The sequence below is a fragment of the Chelonoidis abingdonii genome, chromosome 2 (genome assembly GCF_003597395.2).
Source record: "Chelonoidis abingdonii isolate Lonesome George chromosome 2, CheloAbing_2.0, whole genome shotgun sequence".
NCBI lineage: Eukaryota > Metazoa > Chordata > Testudines > Testudinidae > Chelonoidis > Chelonoidis abingdonii.
This window is the reverse complement of record NC_133770.1, coordinates 90,758,217-90,772,332: the sequence shown is the minus strand read 5'-3', so window position 1 is coordinate 90,772,332 and position 14,116 is coordinate 90,758,217. Positions and strand designations below refer to the sequence as shown.

The 14,116-nt window shown below is 43.3% G+C and overlaps 1 protein-coding gene across 1 annotated transcript in view; it reads right to left on the bottom strand.

Annotated features, from left to right (window-relative positions):
- The window catches only part of STAC (SH3 and cysteine rich domain), a 108,539-nt gene that overhangs the window by 40,289 nt on the left and 54,134 nt on the right, over positions 1 to 14,116 (bottom strand). The gene's annotated exons all lie outside the window — the stretch shown is intronic.

Sequence of the window (14,116 nt, the reverse complement as noted above, 5' to 3'; positions counted from 1 at the left end):
AAGAAGCTACCTCCCCGTGTCTTTGTGCAGTTGCTGGGTACATTTGTTGTCACTGGTCTCCTGATACATGCAGAGAATTTTCTCACCATCTTGATGTTATGGACCAAATTCTTCCCTGGATCACATACTGTATCTCCACTGGAGTTGAACAAGGCTGAAGAGAATAGGACTGCACAGGGCATGGGTCAGGATAGAATTAGGTCCAATGTAATGTCTGACAGGGAAGGCATTTGCTGGTATTTGGAGGTTGACTAGAGAAGCCGAGGGCTGCAGTTAATCCAGGTGTTTATAAACTGCTAGGTAATGCCCAATCCTGAGATAGTTATTTTCATTAAAATCATATAGAAAAAAATTCTTTTTCCTGTCTATAGTTTTTTGAGTACTGTTTGCGTGACTATGGATTTTTTTAAAATTTACACATTGAGCCAATTTCAATCACACATGTACAAACCAATTTTGACTTCCAGCTTGTTTTACTGAGAACAGAATGTTGACTCACTTTTTCTAGGAGTGAATGACTGGCGTAATCAATACAAAACCAGGACTTTGTCCTCACTATTCTATTAGATTTATTGGGTGGAATAAAAGTTTCAAAATGACAAGCTATTGTACTTGCAAAGAATAACTACCATGCATATTTGATACAGTGTCTACACAGGGTCTGATTTTCCTTTCACTTACATTGATATAAAACCAGAATATTTTTACTTGTGCCTGATTTTCACCAATGTGACAGGAGAATCAGCTCCCTTGTCTTTATTTTTCATTTGCTTTGATAGTCCCATCATTTTAATGTTGATGTTTATTTGAATGTTGGTATTTTAAATGTTTTTCTGATTATAAAAGCCTCGTAATAAAATATGTGATCTTAGACATCTATTGCTCTTACATATAATTATACACCTAAAAGATGTGCTGAATACATGCACTGTAGCTACATACACTTTTTTCAAAACCAGAAGCATTTTCTCTTCTGGAATACACATCTGTGAGCATTGCCTGCAATCAATTCAACAGAACAAATTATAGAAGGGCAAGCATTTTATATTTTTATTAGTTAGTGTCATCTGTCACCGATATGCAGGTAACAGCTTGAAAGAGAGGAAAGTTATTTCAGGTGCAGATTGGCATATAAAGAGAATCTGTAAATTAAAATGGAATTTCCTTTAGCCACCCAAAACTTCAATTTCTATTTTGCTGTATTTTCTAACTGTACAATTTATTGTGTGAATTAAGCAACCTGGGAACAATTTTGCATGTGTCTACCAGGCTTTCTTTGTGCAATAGCTGATGGATTTAGGAAAGAAGAGTTTACTTTGTGTCTAATTGACATTTCATTGTGTGACAAAGCTTTGTCTTGTTTCAGTGGGTCCCGCGCTTCCTGGCGGATTTCACTAGCCTCAGAAGCTCACTGTGACCCTCCACGTAGCCCTTCTCTCTCTAGAGACAAGGATCACAGCTTACTGAGCCATTTTCATCATAAGCCAGCAAGGGAGGTGAGGAGAAGTAACCCTCCCTTGCACAGTCTCTGTTGTCTCCCAATCTCAGTAATTAATCAGGGAGGGGAGAGGGGAGCCCGGGCCCACCATCTACTCCGGGCTCCAGCCCAGGGACCCTAATAATAGCCGCTATGGTAGCTGACTTTTTGGAAATAGGATGTGTACAATTCCCTAGGCCACTTTCCCCACAGCAGTCCCCACTCAATATTTCCTTCACTGTTACCTCACGGCCTCCTTCCTTGCACCTGATATGGATATGTATTGCTTAGTTTCTCCAACAGCGTGGCTTCCTCCTACAGCTCTTGACATGCACACCTCACTGACTAAGGGTACGACTACTGATCTATCAGGGATCAATTTATCGCATCTAGTGTAGATGCGATAAATCGATCCCCTGATTGCTCTGCCGTCGACTCCTGAACTCCACCGCAGCGAGAGGCGGAAGTGGAGTCAATAGGGGAGCTGCGGTAAGGTAAGTCGAGGTAAATGGACCTAAGGTACGTTGACTTCAGCTACACTATTTTCGTAGCTGAAGTTGCATATCTTAGGTTGATCTCCCTCCCCTCCCACCCCAGTGTAGAGCAGGCCTAACTGGGAGGCTTTTAACTAATTTCAGCCAGCCCTTGATTGGCTTCAGGTGTCCCAATCAACCTAGCTATCTTCATTGCTTTCTAGAAGGATCTTAATGGGCCCCAGGTGTCTTGATTAACCTGAAGCAACTGCTATTTAGTTACATGGTACCAGGGATTTGTTTAGCCTGGGGCTAACATACCTGTTCCTCACTACTTTACTGTAGCCATCTGGCCTTGCCCCATCATAATTGCCATAGCTCAATCTTTGAAAATGGAAGTGCTGTATCATACATTTGACCCAGAATAAAGCCTTCTACTCTGATTTCTCATTGGTCATGTTCCAAATCCAATTTGGTCTTGAAACCCTGGCCAAAAAGGTCACATTTGTGTCTCCAAAATTAAGTCCATATTTAGACCCAGATAAGTAGTCATTTGAAAGCACTGAACAACCAGTTTCCAATTAGCTCAACAAAATCACATTACATTTTTTACAGGTGTAAATGAGAGCAGAGTTTGGGTCTTTCGATCAAATTTTACTCTTATGCTTGTGCAATCTCATTGACTTAGGTGTTACAAGAGTGTAAGTGGCAGGGCAGATTTTGGAACACTGTTTGGTAGACTGCAATATAAAAGAAAAAGGGCTATGGACCAAATTTTGATGCCAGCTACATTACATAAATCTGGAGTAATTCTATTCACTTCAGTTGAATTACTCTGAATTTACACCTGTGTACCCACATTATGTCTAAAGAAATGTCATTGGGTATAAATGGTGCGTTTCAGTGTTAATTACAGCTAATAGGATCTGCCTATCTAAATCCCCCAGACATCAAGAGGAGACTATGGATCTATCTCAGCAGAAAGCTCTTTCTAAAAGGCAGCTAATGACAAAATGACTGGAAAACAGTTTACGAGAAAGTGTTTGTACATTTGAAGCATTCTCTGCACTGAAGACGGTGCTTTGTATATTTTAACTCTGCTGAGCCAGCGGAAAGATGATGATGATGTAGAACCAACTCTTAAGGAAAGATAAAGGATGCATACACCAGTTTCCTTTGGAGATTTTCCTAAAATCTTCTGGGAGGCTGCAGTAAACAAATTACTAACGACAACATGTTTGGTTCCTGGAGATGATTTTTCCCTTGCAATCATGTGCGTCTCTTGGCAAGGCTCCTGTGTTTGACGAGAGAAGAATCAGGCTCATTGTGGGCAGACTCTGGGCAAGCATTTCCATACAGCTGTGTCATTGTGCACCTCACACCTGACCACCAATATCTGTGTGAATTCAGTTTTGGGTCCTTCGAGAATGGCGCCTGCTAATGGTATCAGACAATACCAGATTCCGATGTACTTTTATGATGTGGCCTAGCTCACACTCAGTTACAGTATGACTTAAGTCAGACATTGTACGCAGATTTTCTGATGTGAGAGGCTCGTGTGCAACCTTTTGACCATACTACCTTTTTTCCCTCTCTTTAGAACTCTTTTGAAGCATAATTTTCTTTTTATCTTGACAAGATTATATTTTGCAGATTTCCTGGGCACAATTTGCACCAGCGAAACTGGCATGCACATTTTCATATTGCAGTTCAATTGCAGATGCAAATCAGCCAAGTAGAGGGGCAAGTGCTCTTATTTGTAAATCAATTTGCAGATTGAAAACTGCAAGCGCATAATTCACACACGCAGAAAGGGAGAGACTGTATCTCATCCTTTTGAACATTAAGTCACTGTGTAACCCCCTTGCTTCAGTGAGAGAGAGATTTGCTGGTGCTAAACCACGTGACAGGGAGCTGTCACCCCTCTGGTAGATATCCCAGACAAACTTCTCTGGATTCTGACAGCCCTTAGTCTGCCTTGCAGGTAGCACTTGGTTCACCCCAGTTCCTGAGCCTGCTAGAGGTGTGCTCCTCCGGAGTTTCTAGCCACTGTCACTGGACACTCACAGAAATTGCCAAGTGTACTATCTCCAAAGAGAAAGTGTGGACACCAACTTGTTTGATTCAGCTAAGAATTCACACTTTGTTTAATATTACAGCACTGAGATCTACTTATGATAAAACAAAGAGAAGTGTATTAACAAAGAGAAAATCAAGTGACACAGAGTAAGGACATTGGAAACAGAATTGGTTACAAATAAAACAAAAATATGACATGTGTCTAACAGATGAAACATAAAACTTTAGCAACCTACAATTGTTTAGCTAAAGCAGTTCTCTTACCCTTAAAGTTATTCTGTAGAATTTATTGATTTTCAGTCAAATTAGGATCCAGGTTTTCATGATTCCCCCATGCACTGCTAGGGGTCTCGTCAGCAAGTGGATAACAAAGTGTCTTTTCGTTTTACCTTATATTTCCACAAAACTCATTGTTTTGATCCCAGAGACAAGACAACACCTGTGGCATTTGGTCTCCTATGCTGATTTCAACCTGTTTTCCTGTCAACTTAATATGCAGTTAGAGCTTCTTTTATGTTGGTTTATTGGCTTACTTTACACCAGAGATTTAGGAAGATAGCTAGATCAACATTCCTGTGTCTGGGAAAAACTTGTTGATCAATGCTACCTGGTTACATGATTTAAACATATTTTTAGTGCAAATTTGCAACTTCTTGCATGATACCCCTACATACCTCTCACAATGCTTATGATGACCAGTGTGATATAAGCTTGTGTTTGATACCTTATATCATAGCCTTTATAGATGAGATCACTGGTCCTTCTAGTTCAGTGTCCTGCCTCCTGCAGTGCCTAACCTGGTGCTTCAAAAAAAGATAAATTGCACACCCACCCCATGATGTTCCTGTCCAATTGTACAATGCTGTATATGGAGGAGAGCAGTTCTCCTTATCCCCCATGCAGGTCATTTTATGTCCTGCATGCATTCTGTATACACCCTTAGAACCATTCTCATGGCTCAGTGTCTTAGTGCATATGGGTCATGTGTCAAAAACAACTCAGGTTCATGAGTCCATCCCTTGAAGAACAAGCAACAGTCCTCTAGTCCCTCAGCCCTGGCTAAGCTTAACCGCACATACACACATAGCTCACAGAGCTTTAGTCAGCTGATTAGTTCACAGCGAGAGTGATTGCGAGAAATGCTCAGCATGCCAATTTCTGCCTTTAGCTATTTCCCTGCAGCTTCAGTGATATCACTGGCATCCAGTGTATAGTTAAATTCTCCCCGCAACTTCCTGTCCTGCATAAACAGCCCACAGGCTCTAGCAGCTGACTAAAACATTACTTAGGGTCAGGTTGTCTCTTACTCTTGTGCAGGAGCACAGGGTCTCCTCTCTCTCCATGCACATCTAGGCACTCAACTCACCCCAAGGATGGTGCAAACTAGGTGTGGCCATGGTGCCTCTCTACCAAGCTGGCTCAGCCTGCCAGGGGAAATCAGATTGTGCCATCCTATCCCAGAAGGAATTGTCCCCTGAACGGCACAATGTGACCCCACAATAGGTACATAGGTTAAAGGAATTGCAATCAAATCTGGGTTTCTCTCTTCCTTATTCTGTGGACTAACTGAAGGTTAGAGGGACATCTTCACCTGTCTCCCACCGCTCATGTGGATGTGTTTGGAGCACCTGTTTGAAATGAAGACTCCACCTCTGTGCTCGTTCCCATTAGAATGAACTTTCTGAACAGCAAGGGAAGAGGTGAATATTATCCTTCAACATTCATATCTGCGATGGCCATCTCATGGCCTGGAAGATGCTGCTCCCAACAGAAGTGGAAAAGGCCTACATGTGAGCCTGGCCATCTCTCTGTTGACTTCCTTCTGTCTCTGACCTCTAAGTAGCTGACAGTCTGACTGCAGCCTACAATTCATCCCCATCAGCAGATGTTCCACTACACCAGACTCAAAGCACAGCTGGAAGTAATCACAGTAAAGTGCTAAATAAAATGTTCTTGCCAGTCAGGATTGTGACAGTAACTTCCATTTAGGAATGATCAGCAACGTAGTAACTACTGCCCTTGCAATTAGCTGTCAAATACTTCAGGTGACTTCAGATACAGACATATTGATCTGGGTTTCTAGAGACAGCAATAGTACAATTAACCATCTTGTTGGCCTATTTACTATTACATTATAAAAGCTTCATTAAAAGAATGTTATCAAGGTTGCAAAGTCAAGCATGTGAAAGTTAGGAAAAGTTAGATTTAAGGTTGAATGTGTAGCCTTAATTCAGCCTCCTATTACATATGCATTATGATAGTCTTTAATTAAATGATCACATATTACTTTTTCCACATTAAGTATGTAGGATGGACAGTGCTTACTGAATAGATAGCTCTTCAATATTTTTCATCTTCATCACTCCATAGGTGGTCCCACACATTATTTATTGCACATTATCCAAAACTTACTCTTCAGATAGAATTATTAATTCCTTCCTGGGCTTTCCTGTGGTGCACTCATCATGTTATTTTAGTGCTTTACAAACGTTAGTAAAGTTCACAATTAGTAAAGTTCACTCCTGTGAAGTAAAAGTGGTATTATCCTTATGTCATACATGGAGAACTGAGGGAGATTACAGCCAACATGTCAGAAAAGTCAACTAATTTCAGGATCCTAAATGAGAATAGTAGGGCCTGATTTTTCAGAGGGGGCCAACCAACAAGTCTCCATGCACTACAAAACTTGGATTCATTCCCAGAGCACCGCTCCATACCACTTGCTCTCCTCAGCTCCTAGCCACTCCTCTTCCTCCCACCCATTCTTGTTCCTATCTCCCCATCTTCTGTCCCCTTTGCTCCAACCCAGTCCCCGCTGCAAGCATTTGCTCCTAACTCCCCTTCCCCACTCCCCTCCTTGAGTTCCTACCCCTATCCTTCATCTTGCATCTCTTTCCCCGGTTCCTGATCCCTCTGCATTCTAGTCAGGTAGATTCCTCCTCCTTGCTGTCTGGGTGTCAGCAGGGAGATCACAAGGGAGAGAGAGTGTCTCCTTGCACTCAGTTCCTGTGCCAGGCACCACAGAGGCTGGGAGCAGAAGCTGGAGAGAAAGTCCTTCTCCTTCTCTCAGCTCCTGCTTCTCTGGGATGGAGCATGCTCAGTGCAAAGGGAATCTTCAGAGAATTTAGCTGCCAGATTCCAACACATCTTGAACTAAGCATGTGTAAACTAAGATTTTTTTCAGAGGCTTTTAACTTGGCCAGATTTGGGTGCATTTTCATGTAGATGGAAAAAAGCACATCCCTGACACCAGGCTGAGCCCTATGCCACATTTCAAGCTCCAAAGTATGAGGTATTAGATCTTGGTGAAATGGTGGTAATTTTTTTAACATGAGCAAAACTACATGCTTTCCTCTTAATACCATTCTTTGAAACAGAAGAACCCTTTTAGCTGAAACTTCCCCAAAACACTTAGCCTGAGGCAGACACTTGGCATGGGAAATGTGAACCATTTAAGTCTGGAAAAGTTATAAGCAACTGGAAACAGGGTCTTATAATGGAAAGTGTTAGGCAGCCTTCACTACCTGTGACATATCTGTCAGTTCAGAAAGTGGTTGAAAAGATACCTGGTTTTAATGTCCTTTAATTATGATAACACAGACACATAGACATGCATATAGTATCTCTCTCTCTCTCTCACACACACATCGTGAGGGAGAATGGTCATTTCACATCTATTAACAGGAAGGCCATGTTGTCTCCAGTGCACGAAATACTACATCCTTGCAATGTCATTTTGCTGAGGGGAATGAAAGGAACAATCATAGACCATTATATTCCATGTGACTGTTCTGATGAAAACAACACATGGCATTCCATGTCAAAGTTCCAAGTAGCTTTTAATAAATTATTTAAAAATGAGATTATGCATGGTTTCCTGTCCTTCAGTCACTTTCCTCAAGCTCCAGCAACTGCATCTACAAGTTTGGGGCTGGAAGGATGTAGTTTTTTAAGAAGCAGGTAAAGTTTACAATGCCTTGGTAGAAGTACTCCAGAGCTGGAAATTTTAGCACCCATGACAGAAGACAGAACTGAATTGAAAAGAGTACAGCTCCTGTTTAAACACTCAAGTAGATGGCCAGATCTTCACAAGAGCTCAGCAGATTGGGTGCTGAGACCAGATCCTCAGATGTATTTAGGTGCTTAACTCCCACTGATTCTATGAGAGTTAGAAGCCTAAAGATCTTTAAGGGCCTGGGCTTGTGCCATTTTGAAAATCTGGCCATAGATGTTACAACTGGAGGTGCTGCAGCATTTATTTTAGCCCTAATTTAGAAGACTAGATGGGAACAGAACATCTAACCATAGCTGCGTAACAAGTTTGGGAGAAGAGGCAATATTTGATTAATCCTAGATCTCTGGCCCTGGCCTCTCTCTCAGTCTCTCCTATATGTAACATACGGATAAACACTGTGCTGCAGTGAAATAATCTGCAGCCCAGAGGATGAAAATGCATGTCATCAAACAACCTCATCCCACCATTGTTTGCTCAGTCAGTAAAGCCATGAACAGAGCTATCCACGACAGGGTAGCTTGGATTTTTGTAGCTGTTGTTTCAAGACTGTTATCAGCTTGGGAGCCACTGAGAAAGAGCAAGTGTTTTCCAACCTGAAGAACAAACAAATCAGAGGAGAAAAGGAGAAAGATCTATTGTTGGGGATCCTTAAACAAGTGATAAATGGTGGCCTGAAGAAATAAGCAGTTGCCATCCAAGTATAAGAGACTATTGGAACGGCAGACATGAACTTACTGTGAAAGATGGGTGATTTGCAAGTGCAGGAAGGTTGTAATTCCAATAAGTCTCCCCCCCAAAAAATACTACAGAAGATCCATGAGGGTCATTTAGGAATTGAGAAGTGCAAACAAAGAGCATGAGACGATCAATCACGACATCACTAATGTGGTAAGAAACTGTTTTTTATGCTTGAAATACAAGCCATGTCACTAGGCTTGTCTACACGGCAATTTACAATGCTGCAACTTTCTTGATCAGGGGTGTGAAAAAACACCCCCCCCCCCGAGCACAGCAAGTTTCAGTGCTGTAAACCTAGACCTTCCCCACTGCAATTTGAGACCATTGCTCCTTGTTCTGTTATCTGCCACCACTGAGAGCAGCAGAGCTCCATCCTCTTTGGAACCCCCCCTTCACGTAGCTGAAGGCTGTTATCAAATCGCCCTTCACTCTTCTCTTCTGCAGACTGAATAAGGCCAGTTCCCTCAGCTCCTCCTCATAAGTCATGTGCCCCAGCCACCTAATAATTTTTGTTGCTCTCCGCTGGACTCTTTCCAATTTCTCCACATCCTTTCTGTAGTGGGGGCCCCAAAACTGGATGCCATATTCCAAATGTGGCCTCACCAGTGGCGAATAGAGGGGAATAATCACTTCCCTCGATCTGCTGGCAATGCTCCCACTAATGCAGCCCAACATGCTGTTAGCCTTCTTGGCAACAAGGCCACACTGTTGACTTATATTCAGCTTCTTGTCCACTGCAGTCCCCAGGTCCTTTTCCACAGAACTGCCGCTTAGCCAGTCGGTCTCCAGCTTGTAGCAGTGAATGGGATTCTTCCATCTTAAGTGCAGGACTCTGCACTTGTCCTTGTTGAACCTCGTCAGATTTCTTTTGGTCCAATACTCCAATTTGTCTAGGTCACTCTGGATCCTATCCCTACTCTCCAGCGTATTTACCTCTCCCCCCAGTTTAGCTTCATCTGTGAACTTGCTGAGGGTGCAATTCATCCCATCATCCAGGTCATTAATGAAGATGTTGAATTAAACTAGCCTCAGGACTAACACCTGGGGCACTCCGCTTGATACCAGCTGCCAACTAGACATCGAGTCATTGATCACTACCTGTTGATCCTGAACATCTAGCCAGCTTTCTATCCACCTTATAGTCCATTCATCCAATCCATACTTTTTTTAACTTGCTGGCAAGAATACTGTGGGAGACCATATCAAAAGCTTTGCTAAAATCAAGATATATTGGTTTCTCCTTTGTCTAGTGATGATGGTGTTGGTTAATTTCCTTGCTGTTGTCTCTGGGGAGCTAATATCTGGCTGAATCCCCAATTTACAGTATGTTTTAGTGACAACCATACAACACAATTCTCATAACTTCATATGTATTAATGATATACATATATGGATAGAAAAATGACTTTCAGCGGATCATAACCTTTCCCCTGATATCTTCCAAGTCATGCTTTATATGCAAGATCACAATCATATATAAATGAGGAAAATGGGGGTTACAGGGTTCTTCCCCAAGGCATAGAATGTCACACCTCCCTCCTTAGTTTACTGCAAGAGGGTTAGTCACTGACCAACTCAAAGGCAGTTTGTGTTATAGTTCTTCTGGCATTCAGCCATCAAGGCCATGAGGAGGTGTGCCTCAGTTTCCCCATTCATATACAGAAAACCAGGTTTGTTATGATTTCTCTGCTGTGATAAGCTTTAAATCTGTTTACATGTATTAACTAAGAACTAGTGTTTCCATAAGTTTTAACATTAATACCAATGTTTTTTTTTTTATCACAGATGGGCGTTTACAAGTATCTTTATGATACCACGCTCTCTGTTCAAATAGTCTCCTTTGAGGTTGATTTGTTCATTACCCGTGGTGTCATTTGACTCCTTCCTATGTAATCAGTCACTGGCTTTTCTTTCCTTCCAGTTTTCCCCTCTGCCTTGGTTCTTATTTTAAGCATGTTTCGGGGATTTTGGTACCTGAAGATCTGGCAAGATAGGGGTCTAGGGGGATTCTGCATATTGACTGACCCGTTGGGAAGATGTCTCCCAACCCCAGGACTGTATACATAAATCTAGCTCCCTTTTTGAGGTTACCCCGGTGTTTCCCCCTCCCCACACTGAAACCTTCCCTGTCCCATAGAGGGCTGTGATCTGTGCTTTCTGGGCTAGGTGTGTCTACTCTTTGATCAGATCCACCTTTTCCCAGCCGCTTTCCCATAACTTATCTCTGTGGGTACGTCTACACTACCCGCCGAATTGGCAGGTAGCGATCGATCTATCGGGGTTCGATTTATTGCGTCTAGTGTAGACATGATAAAATTGATCCCCAGTCGCTCTGCTACTGACTCTGGAACTCCACCGCAGCGAGAGGAGGAAGCGGAGTTGACGGGGGGGCAGCAGCGGTCGACTCGCTGCCATCCTCATGGCCAGGTAAATCGACCTAAGATACGCTGCCTTCAGCTATGCTATTCGGATAACTGCAATTACGTATCTTAGGTTGACCCTCCTCACCCCCCTCAGTGTATACCTAGCCTAAGTCTCACCAGCCTGGGGGAAGACACACCCTTCTCTGTCAGTTGGGTCATTCGCACTCTCACAAACTACAATGTTCTGATCTCAACTTCTCTACTATCACAGGCATTGGAGCTGCATCTTGATTTAAAGAGACACAGTTACTTTCCAAAAACTTATCAGAAATAGCATCCTGGAAAACTGGGACCTGTGTCGGAGTACCCTCCACCACCTCTTTCTCTGTCCCTGAGAAGTCAGCTGTGTGACTGCTCTCCTCCAGAAGGTCAGTTACACCATTCCATCTCAAAACCTGTGTCACAGGCTGATTGCCTGGGTGCATGGATTCTGACGTAGCCATTTGTTCCTGAGCATCCTCTCCCAAGTGAGAACATATTCTTGTAACTCCACTATTCCTTCCCTAGTTTCCGCCTCTGGGCCCTCTGCTAAGAGACATTTCTCTGTTCTCCCTAGGATGGGGTCTGCCCCTTGTTCAGCTGCAAAACTGTGCCAGCGAACAACTCGGACAATTTCCTTGGTCATACTTTCCTTCCCATACTTGGAAACACCCTGCTTCCCTGTGTGACAAAGTCACAGGAATCCTCATCCACCTCAGTGGTTTCCGAGATTCCCTCCCCCTTCTCTGGGCTTCCCTCTGGGACACATTTCCCTATGCTTCCTAGAGCTGGGTTTGTCTGGTTCATCTGCAACTTTCTGGCAGCAAACAACCTCAACAATTCTCTCCCTGGCAGGCATTACACCCCTGTCCCTTGCTGAGGTGTGTTGCCTCCAGATGCAGTGCAGGAGTTGGTTTCAACCACTCTCCCACCTGGAAGCATTTGGCTTCCTCTTACTGCAGAAGAATCAAGGAGACTCTCTCCCATTCTCTCAGGAGTTCCTGAGACCTTACCCTTTCCCTCGGGGGTCCCAACATGAAACTCCTCCCTGTGCAGGCAAATACTTTAACTCTAACCTGAGCTACACATTAAAAATCATTGCAAAGAAGCAGGTCAGCTAAGCGGTGTTCCATTATCCCCACAGTCAAAACACTTTCCAAACCTTCCCACACCACTTGGATTTTAGCTAGTGGTACAAGGAATCTGCTTTCATGCACCCCCACAATCTCCGCCCTTTGCCCAGGTAATATGCTGGCCTTTGGGACCACATTCTGCTTAAACAGAAAGATCTGGGCCACTGTACTCCTTTGCCCCAAGCGTTTCCTGCCATTAATTTGGAAAACCTTAACATGCTCCATATCTGGTTCTGCAAACGTTAATCTCACAAAACCAATAGGACAGGTTTCAATTGCCTGGGGGTGGAGAGTCTGTGTTGAGGACAGCAGAACTAACATGAGCTATTGGTTGTCTGCTTCCTCCTACCACAGGGCATTTATTCCTCAGATGATCAGTGGAATTGCACCTATAGCACCTTTTAGGCTTTTCTGTTTTTACAGGAGGCTTAGAATGAGGGTTAGAGGAGTGGTTTTGGGGAGGTGACTGCCCAGCCTCCCAGCCACCCTCCTTGTTAGAGATAAAATGGGTTCCTCCCTTCCCACCAGCTTTAAACCCTGGTTTTGGCAGTTTGCTTTCAATAGATGCTTCGGTCTGTTGAAAAGCATCAGCCAGAGATGCCATCTCATCCACAGACTGTACATCTTTGTCCCACAGACACTGCTTTACATCAGCCTTGCATATGCCTAGGAAATGCTCTTGCGCAATAAGATCAAACAGTCCCTCAAAGCTTGCAACACCTTTGCCCCTCACCCACTTTCCCATCAAATCTTTCATTTTGTTCACATATTCCCCATTATTCATACCAATATCCCTCTTAAGAGTCCTAAATTTAACTCTGTGTGTTTCAGGGGTAATCTGAAACCTTTGTAAAGCAGAGTTTTTAAATTTGCAATAGTCTAAAGCATCCTCAATGAGCATTTCACTGAGTACACTTAGAGCGTTACCAGTTAATTTTGCAATCAGGGTAGGAACTTCCTTGGCATCAAGGATTTCATGCACTGCACGCAGACTTTCAGAGGTAGTCAGATATTCAGCAATCCCATCTGCCTCATTGTGTGCAGGATATACACGGTCCCAATTGTGGATTTTTGGCATGATGGGAATCGCTGGGGTTGGTGGGTTCTGGTTCTGCTTCTCTAGCAGGTCCAGTTGGTATTTCACTCTCTTTCTCTTTCCTCCCACTTCTCCATTATCTCCAGTTCTTTCACTTGCAATCTTGGATATTCTCTCTCTTTTTCTGCCACCTATAGTTTAAAAAACTTCAACTTTGTAATCGCTCTATTGCTTTCATTCGTTTTCCTGCTTTTCTGTTCCCACATTCCTTTCCCGAAATAAGCAAACAGAAAATAACAAACCGGTAGCCTCCTCCTGAGTGTCCTTGGCCACCACACTCAAAGTGTTTACATCAGTGTATGAACTGCAAATCTTGCTCAGTACAACAAGTTGTGTATTTTACCCTGCTTGCTGTGCCACCGTGACGGAATACCTGGAGTGCAGCCTGGGACCACGGGACCACTGTGTCCTCTGAACTCTCTCCAGCCTGGGCTGTCTCTCACAATGCCTTGCTAGTGACCAGCAGCAAACCCTTCCAGGTGCTGTTATCGCTCAACACAACCACAGGTGGAGCCCCACACCCAGCTATATTGCATAAATGCTCCCTTCCAGAGCCACTCATAAATCAGACAGAGAAAGGCACGAGCCAGATCCCTCCCACCTCCCAGTGCTGATATCTGGCTGAATCCCCATTTTACAGTATGTTTTAGTGACAAACATACAACACAATTCTTGTAATTTCTCTAAGGTACAGAATGTTACA